This window comes from Falco cherrug, chromosome 8 (assembly GCF_023634085.1).
Source record: "Falco cherrug isolate bFalChe1 chromosome 8, bFalChe1.pri, whole genome shotgun sequence".
NCBI lineage: Eukaryota > Metazoa > Chordata > Aves > Falconiformes > Falconidae > Falco > Falco cherrug.
In genome coordinates, this window is record NC_073704.1 from 62,066,021 (window position 1) to 62,086,315 (window position 20,295).

At 51.3% G+C, this 20,295-nt stretch overlaps 1 long non-coding RNA gene across 1 annotated transcript; it reads left to right on the forward strand.

Annotated features, from left to right (window-relative positions):
* The first annotated feature begins 14,415 nt into the window (after positions 1-14,415).
* LOC129736682 (uncharacterized) lies at positions 14,416-19,150 on the forward strand. The gene is made up of 4 exons (XR_008733656.1): positions 14,416-14,810; positions 15,167-15,284; positions 18,187-18,266; positions 18,770-19,150. It is a non-coding gene; the product is annotated as an uncharacterized LOC129736682 (long non-coding RNA).
* The last annotated feature ends 1,145 nt before the right edge of the window (positions 19,151-20,295 follow it).

Consider the following 20,295-nt stretch of genomic DNA (forward strand, 5'->3'; position numbering starts at 1 on the left):
TTTGGTGATGAGCAATTATGGTAATACAGTAATTAAAAACATATCTCTTGTTTTTCTGATGACCCCATTTCTTACAGCATGTGTCCCATCATAGTAAAAAAATCATAATTATTTTAGAGCTTTTGATGCCTTTCCTTCTAGGATCTTGAAGCTTTCCATGTGCTAGTGCTGCCTCAGCATCCTTGTGAAGGCAGAGGGCTCTTGTCCTTGTTTAACCTGTGACGGAGGTGAGGGCCGGAGGGATTATGGCGTACTTGATCACTGCCTGAGTAAGAAGAGCTCTGACAGCAACCACCAGCAGCAGTGAATGAAGAAATGCCTCCCTTAACCTGGGCACCATTTGCCGATGTCCTAGAGTGATGACAGAAGCCTTCATCACATGCAAGCTACAGAAGATACTGTACAAACCACGTGTAAATCAATGGCATTTTGGGTCACCTCCTCTGCATTCATAACAAAAAAAGCTGCTCTAAGCAAGTACTGTTCACTGTTGACTGTGTTTCACCCAACTGTGACAATATTTAGTAGATGTTAAAAGAACAGCACAAAAACTTGTGATGTGTAGAGTGGGTTGCAAAGCTTGGATCTGCTTGTAGCTTCTGATTCTCTTTCCAAATGTGCAATGTAAATAAACACTATCCTTGGGAAAGGAGAACTTAAAGGCATACTTTCAGTATTGGGTCCAAACACCTTGTTTTGGCACAGGCAAGTGAGACTTGATACCGTTCGGTTAGATTTTCCCCGTGCAAAGGCGGCACTTGGCTGTCGGAGCAGTTTGCTGAACTCCCGGGAGCAGCACTAGCTGGAGCAGAGCCTTGGCAGGAGCTTGGGGCAGAGAGGAGCTGCTGGAGACCCAATCTTAGCAATTTAATGATACTCGAGTGCCTGAGTAGATCTAGTGGCTTTGTTGACGAGGGGTGTATTGTGACAAGCCGTCTGGGAAGGGACAGGACTGGTGCTTGCAGCGGTGTGTGCCGATGGCGGGGAACCTGATCTCACCCTGCCAGAGGATCTGAATTGGTTCAGGTTCTGTAGCACGCGGGGTTTCTCAGCGGAGGAAGTTGCTTTTCATTGAGAATGTGGCTCGAGAGGAAGGTCAGCATTTGTTTTAAGTTAAAGTTTGCGAAAATCTTTGTTAAAGGTTTGTTGAAACTGCAAAGCTTTCCTGGTGGCAGGAGATGGGGTTGGAGGAGGGGGTCAGCACAGGGGCCGTGGTACGGGGCTGCCCTGGGGGTGGTGCAAGCATCCCTAGGAAATACTTGTCCAAGCTGCTGGCTGTGCAGCAGGAGGGAGGGAAAAATTAATTGGGCTGAAAAATGCCCTCTTGGTGGTGAGGTAAGAGGGGGGACAGCTGCCACCAGGGCTCCTGACGCTGCTCTGCCGTGGCTTGTTTGTGAGCTGACCCCGGGGCTGGTATGTGGAAATAAATACTGGCGCTTGTGAAAGCAAAGGGGAGAGAGAAATCAGCTAGTGATAGGAGCTGTATTTCTGTCAGTCTGTGCGCGCTATGGTAATGCCAGCGTTTGTCAGGTTATTTTGAAATCTGTCCAGTATCCTACAATTTAACTGAGTTTTGCCAAGGCACTGCAAACTGCTGCTCCTTGGTCAACTGTTCCGCAAGGACGGAGCTGAGGTCGCTTGTTTAATGCACTTGACTTCTGACCAGAGATAAGTGTGAGCTGCTAAACTCCGAACCGTATTTTAAACTCTCTCATGCCTGTTGGCACTCGGAGCTGGATTTTGAGCTCAGCTGAGAGCATTGGTTCCAGCTCCAGTGCCTGAACGTTGTTTTCTCTCTGCTTCCTTAGAGCAGGGTTTGGGTTTAGGTTCGTGTAAGCTGGAACTGTGAAAGGAAGACTCCTGTATACGCCACTTAGCTCTTCCGTTCCTGCTCTGTGTGTCTGTTACGTGATGGATCTATAATAATTGTATACATATATATTTACGTATATAGACACACAAGAGGTTTCAAATCTGTTTAAAATGCTGAGATGAACTTATATGAATTGCAGAGGCCATCTAGTGAAAGTCTGTGCTCACAGGTTTTAAAGGCTAAAAAGATCAGGAGTTTACAGTAGAGAAAATTAAACTCTTTTGCTTTACTGGTGAATTAAGTAATTACAGGAGATACTGTGGGAGAAATTCAGATGTGCAGCTACAGCAGGGCGAGCAGCTGGAGTTCAGGGTGCTGCCTGGAGAAACTGTTCAGGCAGAGCAGGAGGAGGCAGAGCTAATAATACAGTCTGCCTTTTTTTAGAGCTTATGCTTTATTACTGGCATCAGAGACACTTTAAGCATTGGTGTAAAGAAGTATGGGCGTTCCTATGAAATGAGATGTTTACTGGGGTGTTTTTTAGAAAATGTGTCCTATCCACTTGCTCCTACTCACTGCTGTCTGTGACAGCTGGCTCTGAGGAGCTCGATGAACATCCCCAAAAGAAGGTTATGTTGATTTGACATTTGGTCCTGAAAATTTGTCTGTAAAGAGAACTTCTTTTTTTGGTTGGGTTTTTTTTTCAGTTCTCTTTTAGTCCTGCTCTCTGCTGTTACCACTTCTGTAATAGCCTTTTGTTTTCTAATCTGTAATTTGAATTGCCTCCTAAGTTTGAAAAAAATATGACTTTTTTTTTTCCTCCCCTCAGGCTGTTTTGGGGAGAGCTTTTCTTCAACAGTTTGATGCTCAAAATCCTGAGGAAGAAATTTATAAGGGGGCCCTCTATCAAAGAAGAAAATCTTGTGTTTTCAGGGCTGTTGTCAGGCAGAATGCAAGAGAGAATCAGTAAAAGATTTACGTGTGTTCTTTGCTGTTACTATTTTGGGAGAAACAAAGAAAACCAAAAAAGTTACAGTCACTGTGGTTAGTGGAAGTTCACGGAGCTGCTGCAAGTCTGGCTGCACCGAGGAATGTGTAACAGATCCTCACGCATGTGACTGTGGGATGGAGTCTATTTATGTCTCCGTAAACATGAAATTATGAAATACACGCCATGGAGATGGTGCTGGCGAAGTCCTTGTCTGACCTGGTCAGCTATCATTGGACTTGCACCTCTCTAGGAGTACAAAGTGAATTTGAACTTAGTGCAGAGCATCGTGCTGCTGGGAGGTGTTTGTGGGAAGGGAAGTAGGTCAAGCAATAAAGCAAAGGAACTGCCCAGTATGTTACCAGGTAAGAGGGAAGGTGCCGTGTTTCTGTAACAATATCTTGTGGACACAAGAGCACTTTACACTGAAAGTGTCTAGGAAAGAAATCACCAAATGTGATGTTTTCTTTTGTACAGTCCAGATTTGAAATACATTCTTCTTCCAACTGTGTGACTGAGACTTGGATCCTTTCTACAAATAATAATAATATTAATAATAGTGTCTCAAGACTGTGAAAGAAGGCAAAAAAGATGCAGGAGAAATGGGTCGTGTGTACTTTGCTTCTGTGCTCATGAGGTGGTTCCAACGGTGACCTTCAGGGTACAAGGCTGTGGTGGGGATGGAGCTGGTCCTGCCCGGAGTCCTCTGCTGGAGCCTGCCCTGGCTGTGCCCTCCACTGCTGCTCCCCTGCAGGGGATGTCCCACCTGGGACGGAGCCTGGCACCTCTGCTCTGAGCCCACGTCCCAGGTGCAAAGGTCAGTGATGTTCCCCACCCCAGATGCTTAATTCCTCCCCCAGAACTCAGAGGTCTGCCCTGGCGCAGCACCTCCTCAGCCAGCACCCGCATCACGGAGGCTCAGGCAGCTTCCCTGGGATGCAGGGATGCAGTGCCCGTTGCCAGAGAGGGATGAGTGGGCTGCGCCCTGGGTTGCACTGGGCAGGAGCTCCCTGGGACAGGCAGCAGCCTGCCTGTGTGGGCAGGTGAGTGCTGGCAGCTGGGAGGAAACCAGAGCCTGTCCTGGGAACTGGGTGAAAAAGTCATGCGAGGAGGGAGAGCGAAAACAGAGGCAAAAAAAGACCAGTGGGATCCTGGATTTACTTCGCTCCTGGTTTTCTCATTTCGCAGAAGAGGCAATCTGACTCCTGCCTCATTGCAGCAAGAGCCTGAGCAGGCAGACAGTCCTTTCAGGAACAGGCGGTGACCTGCCCCCCCATTCATGCATGGCACCCCTAAACCTGGAGCAGCATGTGCCTTCATCTCTCTCCTGTGTAACATCACCTGCAGGGCATGTGTTGCAACCCTGCGCTGCTCCCTTTAGCCTATATTTCTGATCTCCCTTGGGAATAATCTGCTCCCAGTCCTGGTCTTTGGGAAGTTTGTGGTTTTTCATGCGAAGCCTGAAAAATCAGGTGAAGTGGAAGAAGCAGCATCCCCCCACCAGCCTTGTGCAGTACGGGGAAGGTCCGCAGGGGAAAGCTGTGCCTGAGGAGGAGGAGGTTTCGACTGGGACCTCAGGCTGGCGTGTGACTGCTGCTCAAGAGACAAAGGAAAACTGCCAAGCCCCAGATTCAGCTCGTTCCCCCCAAAAATACAGTTGTGCCCCATACTGCATGGCTGGGGAGCTCTGCCAGCAGTCCAGTGTTGGTGACTGCTGTGGAAATTTTGGCTAGAGATGACTTCCAAATGGTTTTCTATTAGTTGCTTAAAGGTGAAAAATGGACAGTATAGAAGAGTAGGAAGGCAAGAAAAACTGTTAAAATTTCACATCAATAGGCTATTTGCTGTTAGAGAAACCCAGGAATTCACACCCCAGTTGAAGCTTACCATGGTGTGTAACCCACTTTTGGGATATTTATCAGAAATCCTCATAGCTGTAGGTTTGGACATTCTCTTTATTCTTCCCACTGGTTTTCAAGTGATGTTCTTGTGCTGCTGTTTGCCTCAGGCGTGACGGCTTGTGTTAGGGCTGCTCTGTGCCTTGTGCAATCCTCCTGCCCCTGAGATCAATCTGGACCCAGCTGAACCACAGCAAGAGCCTGCTGGAGCGCACTGCCTGAGCTTGCAGCGGGCTCCCTGCGAACACAGCTCCCTCCAGCTCCAGTTGGCACTGGGGCTGCAGGAGATCCCAGCCATGATTTACATCCCACAGCAAAGTGCAGTGTTGTATATTTAGGACAGGGGGCCGAGTGCCACTTGGTCTTGACAACTGTGGGACTTAGAAGAAATAATGCATCTAAATATCTTAGTTGCTTTTGCTTTATTGATACTTACTCAGTAGTAGACGTACACAAAGAGCATTACTGAGGTCTGGCTGCATAAGAAAAGCAGGACCAAGCCTTTCATTTTGCACCTTTTAAACTCTTAAGGCTCGGTTTTGCTCATGCAGAATTTGCTTACCTCTTGCATGCCGCTGCTGGTGCTGTGTTTGCTGGGCAGGGGTGATGTAGCTCTGGGTGGCAGAGGGGGTTCTAGCTCCAGAAGGGCTCCTCTAGATGTGTATTTCAAGAAGATACAGCTATGATCTGTACAAGAGCTTCAGTGAGTGGGTACTTTGGATAGTGGCCTGCTTTCCCCTGTGAATTCTGCTGTATGAGGTATGTCTCAGTGACGAGCAGTTGTGTTTTCTGCCTCATGGCAGCTGGTTTCTGGAAACTGGGTATTTCCAGGTATTTCAGCACTAGCATTTAGGTGCTTGTCTCTACTTACAAGTTTTTGTATTTGTATTTAAACAGTAGACTGTCAGCAAGATGTGGTTCGTGTGAATGCTGTTCATAAAAGGCGATTACAAAAGCAAACAGAATGATCTGCTCCGGGTTCACAGTTGGGAAGTAGGAATAAAATGAGGCTTAAATAGCGATGAGTCAATGCAGCGATGAAGTGCCTATTTATTGGTAAATAAAGGCTGGCTGCCATTCCCTGCTTCGATGCCCGAGTGCCCCCGAGGGGTTTGGAAAGTGGTGATGCAAAGTGATGAGTCACAGTTTAGAACAATAGTTCCTTCATGCGAAATGACTCAGGATAAAAGAAAAACAGGTTTTTCAAGAAGCTGAAGCTGATGAAATTACAAAAAGGAATAAAATAATAGGACATCTTTAACCCTGTGTTGGAAGTATTAAATCCTTTTTTTAAGACTAAGGCAGTGGTTGTGGTGGATGCCCGAGACCAGCAGATTAGACTGTGCCTGCTTTTGGTTAGCTTTCCATTTTCAGAGCATGCATGCAGATAACCAGAGCAAAAAAAGATGAATACTGGGTGTATGAACATTAAATAGGATGTATATAACAGCATCTCATGCAACACTGATTTGCAGTTGTTTGTCTGCATCATTGCAGACACTGCATCCTACCCTCTCCTCTTTGTCCTATTGCAGGTAAAGGGCTGGTCCCGTTGTGTGACGGGCAGCGCGGCACACGGAGCTCTGGCTGCCAGGAGGGATGCTCGTGGGGTGCGGGGTGGCCCCTGCCACCAGCCAAGTAGCCTCTTCCATGAACTGAAAGCTCAGCTAGGTACCATGCTGTAAGAATAACGTGTCCTTTCTATTACAGATAACCCTGTTTCCTCCAGCGAGGGTGGAATATGCCGCTCTGCGGCCCCACAGACGTCCGCTGTCGGTATGCTGCAGAGTGTTATTGCAGAAATCATCACTTCAGCAATCTGAATGCAAATACGTACAATATTCTTTTTTTAGGATTTAATTACATCAGAACAACTAGGTGAAGTGGAGGGCAAGCTACGGTCTGTCAAAAAAAAACCCAGCAATCCGATTAATCCAGCAAGCCAAAAAAAGGCTTGCTCCCTTCCTCGTGTGATGTGTATTCACATGATGGGTAGCGACTTTCCCAGTACCCTGCCTCAGCCCTCCGTGTCCTGCACCTTGCTGAGCTTGTCTGACGGAGGTGGAAGCTCGGGGCTTGCCCAGGGCTGCTGGCAGCCCCCGCTCCCGAGGGATTTTATCCCGAGTGAAGCCCCCGCTGCAGCCAGCCGTGCGCCGGGGGGTCCCTGCTCTCCCGGCTGCCCATCCATAGGTGGCAGCAGGCTGTGCGTCTTCAGCCTCTCTGCACCGACGGGTTTTAGGAGCTCGATCTCCAGAACTTTGGTGCGCGGAGATGGTGTAAGAGGAATGAATTATTTTGAAGGAAGAAAACAGCCTTCGCAGCTGTTGGCTGGATTGTGCTGGGAAGGGAAATAGTGGGAAGTGAACCCGGGGGTGAGACGGGGCAGGTGGGCGCCTGTCAGGCCAGCGCCCCAGCAAAGACCAGTGGTTTTGTCGGTAAGTTACCCAGCAAAAATAACGTGGTTAAAATCTTTCCCTTGCAAAAGCACACACATGCAGAAAACCGTGCTTGTGGTGCAGATTAAAGCCACTTGCTCAAATTTGCTTTTGCATTCTCGGTATGTCTCTGTGTTTGGGGACCTCTCTCCTCTCCCCTGCGATGATGCCTGGCTACTGTCTGGGCCAGCCTGGGGTGGCATCACCGGGCGAGCAGGCTCAGCACAGTGGGGGACACAGGGACAGCTCGGGGCAGGATTGGCTGCTCCTGCTGCAGCAGCATGTGGGGTGCAGTCTGCTCCACAGTGATGAGAACCCCAGCTGCAACAGGTGCTCGGGGTCTCTGGTACTCAGGATCTCCATCCCAGTGCCTCCATCTGCAGCAGCATCACACCACAGCTACACGGGGCTTGGCAGTGCCGTGAGCCAGCTCTCCTCCAGCCTCCCCATCCCAAATCCCTTTCTGGGGATGGAGCAGATAAAGGATGAAGGTCAGTATCAAGGTGTCTCTACTCATGGTACTTTTAGGTTGCAGATCCCTGCTAGCACCGCTCAGCACATCCCGGGGAATGCAGTGCCAGGTGCGCTGCTGTGACTTTCCAGTTTGCCTTTTATTTTCCTGCGTGTTGTGCCAGGCTCACCCAAACAAGTGAGACCGTGTTGACAAGAACCAGCCAAAAGCTGCATCAGCTGCAGGCAGGGCTGAGCGAGGCCAGTGGGCTCCTTGCAAGGCAAGGTGAGGAAGGCACTTGTTTGGAGGTGGCAATGAGTCATGGCCACCTCCCAGGGTAATTAATCAGGAATTTGTTAAAGCATGGCTGGGCCAGGGGTGAAAAGAAAAGCTCAGTGATGGTGCTCTGGCCAAGGGTGAGGGCAGCCCTCCACCTAAGTCATTATACTTCTCTTGCAAAAATTAATCATTGCTTTAATTGAATGAGAAATTCTTCTCCACCTGCCCATTAGTTGACGGAGTGTTGCTGGAGCAGTGGTAGTGACTTGTTCAGCAACCACAAAGGTGTGACAGGAATTTTGACAGGCAGCAGAGCAATCCTAAATGAAACCTCACAAGCTATACTCAGTGCTTGTAAAAATTAAGTAATAATAAAATGGTAGTTACGGTATTGCATGTATGCACAGGAAGCTCCATGAGGGTCTGGAGGGGAAGCAGCCGAAGGGGAAGGAGAAAGCCATGATTTATGTATGGACACCCTGGGGCTGTTGGCTTTCCTGGAGAGGGGGACGATGCAGCATGGTTGGTTCAGCTGCAGGAGATGCAACAAGGGAGCAGGATCAGGCCTGGTGTGCAGTGGAGCTGGGCGAGAACATGGTCTCCTCCGGCAGAGAGAGAGCCTGTCCAGTGCTCCACACATGCCGGAGCGGGTGCTGTGCTCAGCTTCACCCTGGGGAATTGTACCTTCTTCTAAGTGAACAGTGAATGAAACCACATTTCCGTCCTCAGCCTTCGTTTTCTGATCCTGCAGGGAAAAGCACGTGCCAAGTTGTATTTAACTATTCCTAAAAATGGGCTTAAACACGCGTGTTTTACGCAGCTTGCTTGCACGAGGCGAGGTGGCGGTGTCACTCGGTGGGGGTGCAGTGCTGGTGCAGGGACCTGGGGACCCTGTGCTGGGAGCGGAGGCTGCCGTGCTCCCAGCGCTGCCCTGGGCACTGTCCCATGCCACTGGCAAGTGGGACCTCTCTGTCCCCATGGTCCCTGCTCTGGCAGAGCTCTGCAGTGAGGCACGATGGCTTGTTTACAGCGTTAGCTGGCATTGCAGGCGAAATTACCCCTATTTTGACACCTCTCAGAAGCTAGCAGTGATGAGTGACGGCTCTTCAGGAGGAGCAGCAGCTCTGCTCAGACTGCCGTTGACAGTTGCAGATGACAGGAATGTGAGGGCTTAATTATTATGTAATTAAGTTGAAGCGATCAGCTTATGTCTGTTTAGTGTCTAACATAAAATGAGCGGGTGATGTCGGTCTAGCTTGCAGTGGCCTTTGGTTCGAAAGCTCTGGCGTGCTGGGCGCGAGTGGGTGCTGGCATCCCGAGGGGGAAAAGGGGGTTGGGGACAGGGGTCCTGCCTGGGTGGTGGAGGCTGTGTGCGAGACTGGGCTTCTGCAGTGTTCTGCACAGATTTGGGTGGCTTTTTCCCTTCCCCGCTCCAGGAAATTCCCAAAGAATAATTTTCATGTCAGATGGCTGTAAGCGCAGTGGGTCTCCATCCGTTGTAGCCTAAGATGCAGATCTGTGTGTGCTGCTGTGCAGGCAGTGGCTGCCCCTGGAGCCGGGCTTGCTGTGGTCCTGCCTGGCCCCAGGTGGGGACACCCTCAGCCTCCATCACCCTTGCTGGTCCCGAGCACCCAGCAGGAGGGCTCTTAGCACCCAGGAATACCAGCCAGAAGCAAAAACATTTGCAAAAAGCCAGTATGCAAACCACTGATCTATCCCTCAGCTTCTTGGTAGCCCTCCAAAATCACATTTCCTTGGAAGCAGAGTTCAGTGCATGGTTCCTCTCCAGGATGAGCACCTGCCACCGGGGTGCAGGGACCCCATCACGCTGTGAGCACCCATGGCTTATGCCACGTGTTGTGACTGTAAAAGATGAGTCAAGGCCTCTGGCTCTTTCTATGTGGAATTGGATTGTTCAACTTTAAATTCTAAGAACATTGGTTTTTTCCTATAAGATATTCGATGCAGTTGTACCTGTAAGATACTCTAACAAGGCTAAGAAGCCTTTTACTTCCAGGTAGGTGTGGATGCTGGCGCTGGTGGGATGCTCAGCCATAATGTCTGAAAAGCTTCTGTGCCTACAGGTGGGAGCTGGTAAAGGAGACGCTCTTTAATACGGCAGCTTCACCACAGCTTTGCTTTTTGGTGGTTGTTGCTGCCATCCGGCCTTGTTTTTTCTCTCCGCACGAGCGGCGTAGGAAACGTTAGAACAGGTGTTAGGCCGTGTTTGTGTTTTAAAGGCATTTCACATTGCGGTTCACATCTGCGTGGGGAAAGCTGCAGGGAGGCATTGCAGGTTATTGTGGGAAATTTACAGTTTAAGCATCGCACTTAATAGAAACCCCTTCTGCTCAGGCTGGGGCTGGTACTGTGTTATCCCTAGCCTCCATCTGTGCCTGCTGCTCCAGCATGCCGAGTGCCTGCAATTACCTCCAGAAGAAGTTCAGCCCCTCTTTGAAATCACCTGTTTCTCTCTAGCTCGAGCTGTCCACGGCTTTAATCCAAAAAAGATCTCCAAGCGCTTTCCGAGCGGCGTGACTGACCAAGGGGATGCGGCAGCTCCCGGGGGGGTCCCAGCTGCTGGGTGGCTGAAATGGGGCTGCTCCTTCTCCCGTCAGGTGGGTTGTGCTCAGTCTCTACAGCAAGTGCTGCTTTATATTTTATTTGCACGATTTCCCTGCATAAACCGCACGGGTAAGTAACTGCCGTGCAGCCGAGCGGTGTTTGTACCTAGTGAGAGCCCGCAAATTTGATTGTCTCCCCGCCCTTCCCCTGCGGTTTGCTGCATCGTTTGCTGAAATAATGGTTGTTGTGGTGCTCAGTAAAAGTGCTGAAGCTGGGAGCTGCCCCTCCACGTGCACAGCCAGCAGTGCAGCGGGTGGTGGGACGGCTTCTTCTGCTCCTAGGCTATCCCAGGGGAATGAAGCCACTCTGCAGGCACTCACTGTCATCCCCACGGCAGCTTCAAACCAGCCCGGTGGCACTGCACCTCCTGCAAACACCTTCCCCAGCGCTGGGATGCTCGCCTGGAGGTGGCAATGCCCAGGCTGGAGCATGCACCGTTGGGTGTTCATCAGGATTTTTACCAGTGACCTTTCTGGGGTCTTGTATTCCCACAGAAAAAAGCAATTCCCATGTGCTACTACCACAAGAGCTGCTCCTCTGTGCACAGCCCACATCCCGCTGGGTCGTTCCTGCTCCCATCCGTCCCGGGGCAGCTGGGCTGGGCGAGCTGGAAAGGGCTGGGGTAAACGCTGCCTGCAGCAGGCTGAGTGTTGTTTTTTCTGAAGGTTTTAGTTGTTTATGGATATATTTCGCTAGGTCCAGCTCAGCTCCCACCCACGGGCTTGCCGGGTGGTGGCCCACCAGGACAGATGACAGGGGCAACTCAGCACCGTTTGTAGGAGCAGCGATGGCTCCGGTGCGGGTTGCAGCGTGACCACCTGCCTGCAGGGCCCGAGTGCCGCTTTGCCATCTAATTAGCCTTGAGAAGTCGTAAAATTACTGCAGTAACATCTTCACACTGTTTTCATCATTAAATAGAGCGCTGCATGCACAGAGCATGGGGAAGCTGGCGGTCTTTGGCTGCAGCAGCCGTGAGCATCCTGGTGTGCCCTGGGGGTCTCTGTCCCTATTCCAGTCTTTGGTCCTTGCCCCTGTCCCTGCTGCTGGGGTGGGAAGGTGCTCGGCAGAGCTGTGCTGCCGGCTCAGAGTGTGTGTGTAGTGCTGGGGGGAAGCTGTCTCCGAGCAAAGCCCCTCGCCACTGCATCAGACCCAGCACAAACTGTGTGGAGAGCTGTGTGTGGAGGGGGGAGATAAGCTGTTTTTTCTTTCTGAAACTGACTGGGCCAGATTGACCACATAAAAACAAAAACCAACCCCAAAAGAACCCAAAACAACAAAAACCCTAAAACCTTCTGAGAAGCAGCATCCTTTCGAGCAGAGCTGGTGGCTGTTGAAAGTGGTGGCGGGGGGAGGAAGGAAGGAGGGGGCTGGGTGCTGCCGGGAAGCCAAACGCTGATTTTGGCTGGCTCTCTTCAGCAGCGTGTGGGCAGCGCTGGGATCCTGTGTCTCGGGCTGACACCGGCTGTGTGTTGCGGAGATGACTCATGCATTTTGCGGAGAAGATGATGCTCTCGGTGTCACCGAGCGATGCCTTCCCCTCCCTCCCCTTCCCCAGGTGAAGGTGCCAAAACTGCTCCAAGGGGAGACGGTGGCAAGGCAGGGGCTGAGCCCTGGCTGGGACGGGCAGCACCACGGGCTCCTCGGCTTGGTTAGGAAGGAATCGCTCTGTTCCCTGCCTTGATAATTTGGGGTCATAATTGCATGTGTTGGAGCTGGAGCTGGGCACCCCCTGTGCTGCCGAGCTGCGGCAGGGCTCAGCTCTGTGGGGTGCTCGTGTGGGGCGAAGCCAGCGTGCGTGCGGGCTGGGGAACCCTTGCCAACCATCAGAGGAGTGGAGCTGGGGCTGGGCTGGCCTCAGCAGGGTTTCAGTCCAGGCTTTCCCTTCAGGTTTGCATCCAACAGTGTCACAGGATGAAAAATGAATTCTTCCGTGGAGGAGCCGAGCCTGTCCCTCCTCTTGCTCTGATCGGGTCTAAGAGCATCCAAAAAGGGGCCACAGCAGCCGTGGAAGGCCAGGCTTGGGATCAGAGGGGACCGACTGCTGGAGATTGCAGGGGGTGAGCCAGTGTCAGCCCTTTGCAGCCTCCCCGTTGGCTTCTGCTCCCGGGTGTGGGTGCAAGCCTCCTCCAGGTTTCAGTGTTTCAGGTCCCCCCTTCGCCATGCATGAGTTTCGTTCTGACTTTCAGGTTGGGATGAGTCAAAATCTCAGAGCCAAATGTAGAGAAAACTGTTGCCTGTGGCAGAGTTTCTGCTTGTACCAGCTTGAGGAAGCATCGTCAGGCGGGGACAGGGCACACAACCCTGCACAGAGTGCCATGTCCCACGGGGGGACCCAGCCCTAGCCCCACACACCTGCCTGGGAAAGGCAAAGAGGCACAAAGCGAAGCGAAGGGGATGGAGACGGTTCATTGGTGAGACCTCCGCTTCTGCCACCCAGAGAGCTGCGAATGCTCATTCGAGCGGGGTTTAGTCGATGGCTGAGTGAGTTTGGGAGATGTTTTAGTCACTGCTGGGAACTGACTCCTGGTTCTTTCCTGCCATTCAGTAACAAGCTAATTCCTTGCTCATTTACCCCAGCGGTGCAGCCCTTCAGATCCACGCAAGCCTCAGTCAGCAAATCTTTCCCCGTGCCCCGCTTCCTTCATTTCCAACAAAACCCTTTTGTTGATACGTACCAAAACCAAAAATGCAAAATGAGTTTGTAAATGCATGATGAGTTCACTGCTGCCAGACCCCAGCACCCCATCTCTTCTTCAGCAGCCAGGAATTGCTGCCTTCAGACTGAGAAATCACAGAAATGTGAGTTTTCCCGAGGCTCCAAGCATGTTCCCCTCTGGCTGTCAGGCAGCACTGCCCGGGGCTTGCTCAGCTGCCTTCCGTAGTGTCAGGTAGGTCTGTCTGCTTAGGCGGGTGGTGTTGTCCACTTAATTGTAAGGAGATGGGAGTCCTTAGCTATGCCAGAGATTTTATGGAAGTATTAAAAAAAATAAAAAAGCCAGCGAGCAGTCTCGTAAGTCGGTAAATGGCATCTGACGTCCCCCCATTAGAAAGCAAAGAGTTACACTGAGGTTAATATTTCATTCGGGAAATAAATCTGCTCTTACTCCGAGCAGTCTATAAAAGCAGCCAGGCCCAAGGTGCTCCCAGCAGATCAGCAGTGCCCAGGTGCCAGGAGTTTGGAAAATCCTACAGTCCCTAATGCAATTAATGTGATAGGCACCCGCGCTGCACCCCTCCATCTTCGGGGATGCATGGCCCCAGGGGAGCCGGGCTTGGCTGGCGGTGTGGATGGGGATGTTCGTTGGTGATGGTCTGTCCCGAAGGTGATGTGTTCTCCCCTTGGGCACATTGGCCTTGTCTTTCTGCACCCAGAAGGGAAAGCAGAGCTGCTAGCAGAAACCGGCATCATTGGTTCTGAACAAATACCAGAGAGGAAAGAAAGCAGGAAAAAAAAATCTCTGTTGATTTACCCAAGCCATTTTCCCTGAAGTGAAGGAAGAGAAGTTTTTCAGTGCCTTGTCCAGACTCTGTTTTAGTTTTGCTGGCGATCGGGGCGTTAGGTGCTTCTGGCAGGAGCTGCAAATGCACCCATCCTTCCCCAGGGCTTCCCTGCCCCTGCGCACCCTGTGCCAGCCCAGGACAACCTCGCAGTGAAGCGTATGGCCTTGGTAAGTACATTTCATTTTGCTCTTAAGGCACCTTAGCCAAAATTTCCCTTCTGTTCAAAGAAGTTCAGAGAAAACCACCATGAAAGTGGAGCAGCCTACCAACCCTCCCCGCTTATTTACCACCCAGCCCAAACGCAACCTTGCAAGCAGGGCTGCGAAAGGGACATTTTGACGCGGACTTTGCTGGGTTTCCTGGTGGTTTGCATATTGTACCCTGCATTTAACGGGCTCTTTTCCAGCTTTCCTGCTGAATTGCTGCTGAGACCCAGAGGGGAGGTGGGCAGGGAGGCCTAGAGCAATAAAAGCACCCAGAACCAACCTTTTCTTTTTCCTTTGCAACTGCTAAACATCACGTGGGAAACAATCTGTTATCTTTTCTCTCCATGTAGAACAGCCCCGAATGCTCAGTGCGTATTTGCCTTGTCCCATACACGTGTTGACGTTTTTCATCCTTCTGTTATTACAGATGCTGCAAAGGCAATAACCCTGAAATGTCACAGCTGCAGATCTGTATCGCATAGATAAGATGGGGTAGTTAAATAGTCACTCAACATCGGTAAAAGACAACAAAACCTGCAAGAAGGCACAGTGTATGGTACCTGCGGGGTTCACATCACCGCTCAACCTGGGAAACTTTGAATGGCCCGAGAGAGGTAAACTAATTTAACTGTGTTTTAAAATTTTGGAAAGTACGTAGAGCTCATCCCAGCCTGGCTTGGAGAGGACATCATCCCTCTGAGGTCTAAAGCTGATCTCTGCTCCTTGCTTTGCTCCCAGCAGCGTTTGGCGAGCTAGTCAGCAGAGGAGGTTTGTAAGGGCCAGCCTGAACATATGGCTTTATAGGGAAGTTATTCATCAGGCATTTGTAATCCCCGTAGAGGGACCGTGTGGTGGGTCAGGGCTGCACCGTAGCTGGGCTTTCCAGAGGATGCTGGACGCCGCACTGGGTGCTGCTCTGGGGCTTTTCCCCAGCACTCTCCTTGAAGCATCTCCCTCCTCTTCCTCGGAGGTGATGGCCCGAGCAGCCACTTCCCACTCGGCTCTTGCTAGGCACTGTGGGACCACGTCATGCTCCAAGGAGTTTTCCAGATCACCAATGCTGAGAATAATCTACATCAGCACTGCAGGTAAGTCTTTCCCCAGCCTGATGGTGTCTTCAAGTGATAATTATATTTAGTTACTGCTGTAACATGGGCTGGTGGCTGGTTGCTCCCACACCAGCTGTATCCCTGCTCCCTTCCATCCAGTAAAGGGGGAGCTGGATGGGAATACCTTCGCAGGGTACTTCCCACTGCTGCTCCTCCTGGTAGGCCTGGGAGAACCAGGTTTGCTGAGTTTCAAAGCTCAGGTGATGTTTGCCAACCCTAAAAGACAGCTGTGCATCAGAGGCAGCAGTGGCATCTCCCTTGGTGTCACGTGGGGCAGTAACTTCATCATTACTGACTATTTTCTAATGCTTGGGATGGAAAATACTGCACACGCCTGGCTGGTGGGGTGTTGAGAGGTGGCTGTGGTTGCTGTTGGTGCGAGGGAGGCATGGCCGCTCCCGGCACGCTCTCGGCTCCAGTTGTGCCGGTGCCAGGCCATGCCCACGCCGCTCCTAGCCCGTGCTCCCGGAGCTCAGCTATTTATAGTGCTTCTTCCTTCTGGTGTGTTTATATGAGCCAGTTTTATAGCTGTTGTCTAGCACAGGCAGAGGACTGGGGAGATGCTTGCAGGCTACAGATCAGAGGAGTGACCAAAGTCCTCACAGCTTGGCACACATCTGGCTCTTGCCGTGCCGATAAGCAGCAGCACTGCTGCCCTGCGGCTGGCTGTGCCTCGGCATCCTTGTGCCTCAGAAAGCCTAAAAAATCAGCCACAGGCGCCTTTTGCTGCTAGAGAAGAGCTGGTGCCGAGCAGGCGATGCTCAGGGCACAGGGGATGCGTGTCTCCGGCTGCACAGCGATGCTGCTTGGCTCTGCACGGCTCTGGAGGGTGCTCACTGCACGGTGGATTTAAAAAGCAGATTGGAACCAGCTCATTCCCCACGGGTGTCCAGAAGCAGCCCTTCAGGGGGACTGGCCCAGCCCAGGGCTGTGTACTGGTCTTTCTGGGTATGAAGGAATCTCGTGTACTCCAGGATGGCACCTGGCTCAGGCTGTCTTTGGGAATGCGTGTCACGAGGACTGCCAGCCTTGCCACTATGCTTAGCCCCCAAACTTAGTCATTTTAAAGCTGGAGCTGCAAAAATTGCTGATTTCTCTCTTTTAGAAATGCTTTATTGATCCTGCTGGCTTATTAAGGGCAAGAATTTATCCTCCGCCTGCTGGTCCCTCTGCACAGCATGAGTGTTATTTGTGGTATCCCATACTACAAACATCTATTTTTAACCGAGCGTTCTTGGAAGGCGGTTTGGTACCCTGCTTTGCACAGAGCACTCTCTGGCTTGCAGGGTGCTGCACTCCAGCTTGCACAGGGGGACGCTGGGATGGAGACTGAGCACGTGGCAGGTCCAGACCCATGGGGATTGCTGGTGTCCTGCTCTGACGGCAGCAGCGTCCTAAACAAACACAGCTTCTCCCTCCTGAGGATCATTTTCCTGGGAGTTATGGCTGCAGATGTGTTATTTTGCTTTTTGACCTGCCTGTCTCCCAGGAAAAACTCCATTTCATTGATCAGACCATTTCAAGCTCATTGCAGGGCTGCTAATGACTGAGCTGTAACAGCAATATTTTAACCTCTGCTTTTTCTCCTAGTGCTCAGTGTCAATATTATAAAGTACCACTTAAAATACAAGCACAGGCAGTCAATTATTTTAACCTTTATTACATCTGAATATACAGCAGGTACTCCCAAGCAAAACCACCGTGTCTGACACTCAGCAGAGCGGGCTTGGCTGGGAAATGCCATCCCACCACTTTGGGAAACTCCATCCCACCACCACGCACATCAGCAGAGCTCACGGAGACCCCAGGGCTCACTTCTCAGGGCAGCCCCAGCACAAGCAACACCCCCAGCACCCCACTCCTGACTTTGGAAGGGGGCTATAGTCCTGCTGTCTCCTTCTAATTCCCCTAGAAATTGTTTGCCATTTGCATGATTTATACCCCTTCGCAGAGAAGGTCCCGGATCAGCGCCCGCAGCAGCCTCTCATGGATGAGGGACGGATACAGGGACAGCTGTGGGCTCCCCCTGTGCCCCCAAAACCGCTGGGCTGGGGGCTGAGCACCTCCCCACCATGACCCGCGGATGAGGACTGGTATATGGGGCCATCAGAGGCACAGAAAGAGCTGCCCACACGCAAAACCAGCCCCATCGTGTCACTCCTACTTCCCCACGCTAATCCTCCACGGGAAAAAGTGCTGCTTAAACCCTCCCCGTCACACACACGAGTGTGTTTTTAACTTGTGCATTAAATGCACGGGGAATGAGTTTGTCAAGTGGAGTTTGGGGTGGTCAGGATGTTGGGGCAGAGGCAGCGCTTGTAAAACCCAACTGGTTCAGCCAGGGTCGGTGCTGGCTGGAGCGGGATTTTTCCCTTGTTCTGTGTGTTAGTCATAGGCTTGTTTATTTTTTTGGAGTTGTGTTTTTTTTCTTTTCTTATTCATCCATTGCAATCACAGCAGACACATCATTTCACAGCCCTACATGGAAATCCAAGGCCAAGGAACTATTTTTAGCACACAAAATGTCTTCCCTAAATGTATTAACTTTGGAAGAGTAAATACTAAATACACTCTCATCGCGTTAGAGGCATTTATGCAGAAGTACAGCACAAACGTTTTTAATGGTTAGGGGAAATTATGTTATACCACTAGCACTTAATCAAACACAATAAAACAAGATCTTACTGCAATTCTTTCAGGATAAGTTGAAGGGAAATTAATTCGCGTTCACATCCGTTGCCGATGATTTACTGACGCAGGGGCATATTTGCCCCATTAGTATTTATGCTGGCACTTGCAATCCTTATGCAAAATGTATAGGGGATAGCCTAACATTTATTTTGCAATTAAACTGAAATGGTTCTTCACCTGCTCACTCCAGATCGAGGCATTCAGCACCATCTGTGATGAGGGTACTATAGGCAAACCCCAAGCAAGCAACACAGGGAAACCCTATGGGCTGTAAGTACCTATGAATATATGTATTTTAATAAGAATGGCTTTTTGTAACCTTATTGGGGAAGTATTTTTCAGGCTGGGCTGTAGGAGAAGGATGATGTCGTGCTGCTGGCTGTCCCTGCTTGGTTGGGTGCCTGGAAAAGCTGCCAGGGGACCAAAAAAAACCCCAAAATTGGCTCAGGGATTGGTGCCGGTGGCTCTCACCTGGTGATAGTGATGGGTGGTGGGGGTGCTGCCCGGGTTTGGGTACCCAGGGTTCGGGTCCTGTCCTGACAGAGCTCCCTGCTGCACCTTGCTCCTGCAAGAGCCAGCTGGTGGTTTAGGTGTTTTCCTGCACAGAAGGATGCCAGAAATAAATTGCTGAGTTATTCTTGGTGGGTTGGATTTGTTGTCGTTTTGGGTGTTTTCTTTCCTGTGAAATGGGCTCTCTGGAAAAGGAGAGGACATACAGAGGCAATATAATCCTTTTAGCTGTCCATCATTTTCTTTTCTCCCTTTACTTCCAGGCATTATCATTCCATTTCCCATGCCCATTCCTACGATACATCCACCCAGATCATCCCAGCCAGCTCTGGTCTAATACAGGTGCCGGGGGCAGGGATGCATCTTCCCAGGAATTCAGCTACCTCTTTCTTCCATGAGGCTCGGCTGTTTTGGAGACAAAAATCCTCTCCAGTTTGTAAGGACATTGCCCCACGTACCCCAGCATCAGACCTCCAAGGCCTGGCTGGGCTGCCCACCATCCACCCCCCGACATTTTGGGAGGATCCCAGGGCCAGGGACATCGCCAGGGCTGGAGGGGTAAATCAGGGGAGTCAAACTAGAGGGGTTTTCTCAAACCAGGAGCACAGTGGTGTGTTGGGTTTGGATGGGATAGAATTAATTGTGTTCCCGGTAGCTGCTACGGGGCTGGTTTGGGTTTGTGCTGGGGAGGGTGCTGGTAACACAGGGCTGCCCAGTCCCTGCTGAGCGGGGCTTACACAGAGCCAAGGGCTCTGCTGCTCCTCACCCCACGCGCCAGCGAGCGGGCTGGGGGGCACAAGGAGCTGGGAGGGGGCACGGCCGGGACAGCTGACCCCGCCTGACCCCAGGGATGTCCCCTGCCATGAGCCTCGTGCTCAGCACATAGAGCTGGGGAAGGAGAAGGAAGGGGGGACGTTCGGAGTGGTGGCGTTTGTCTTCCCCGGCCCCTGTTAGGCAGGATGGAGCCCCTCTGCCCTGGGGATGGCTGAGCACCGGCTGCCCTGGGGAGCGGTGAACGGGTTCCTCGCTTCGCTCTGCCTGTGCGGCTTTTGCTTTGCCTGTTGAACTGTCCTGATCTCAGCCCCCGAGTGAGTTTTGCCACTTTTACCCTTCCAGTGCTCCCCCCATCCCGCCACGGGGGAGTGAGCGAGCGGTGCTGGGGGCTGAATTGCCAGCCGGGGTTAAACCATGGCAGGCAGGCTATTCTCACTCCCTGTTTTCTGAAATCTAACCCTTTAATACTAGAACAGGTGAAAAACTTATTACAGAAGAGGACTCTTGAACCAGCTCTGGGTGGATGGGCTCCTGCATGACGCTGTGGGCATCACACCTGCAGCGTGGGGCTCCGTGGAGCAGCCAGGGGTTCATCACTGGGGTGCCTGGAGAGCTGCGAGCAATAACACAGCCAGGTAATAAAATCCTTAGTTTGCAATAAACCAATCCTTTGCCTTTTCATTTAAGAGAGAAACGTAAGGCCATGGTAGCTTAAAGGCAGATTTCCTTTCCTTCTTCCCCCCCACCCCCCAGAAGACCCATCTCAGATTGATGGTCTTAGCACTGTCTTCACTGTGCACCGTGATTTCCCCGATTAATCACTTTGGTAATGAACTGAATGAAGTATGTCTATTAAATACCTCATTTTCCTTCAGCAGCTCAGGCACTTGTCCATTTTACAGACGAAAAAATGAAAGTGCCAGGAAACGCCAACAAGGCAACGGAAAGGAGCCGCTGGCCAGCCATTCCCTGTGCCCAACTGCCCGCCCAGACGCAGCAGCTGCATGCAGATGGG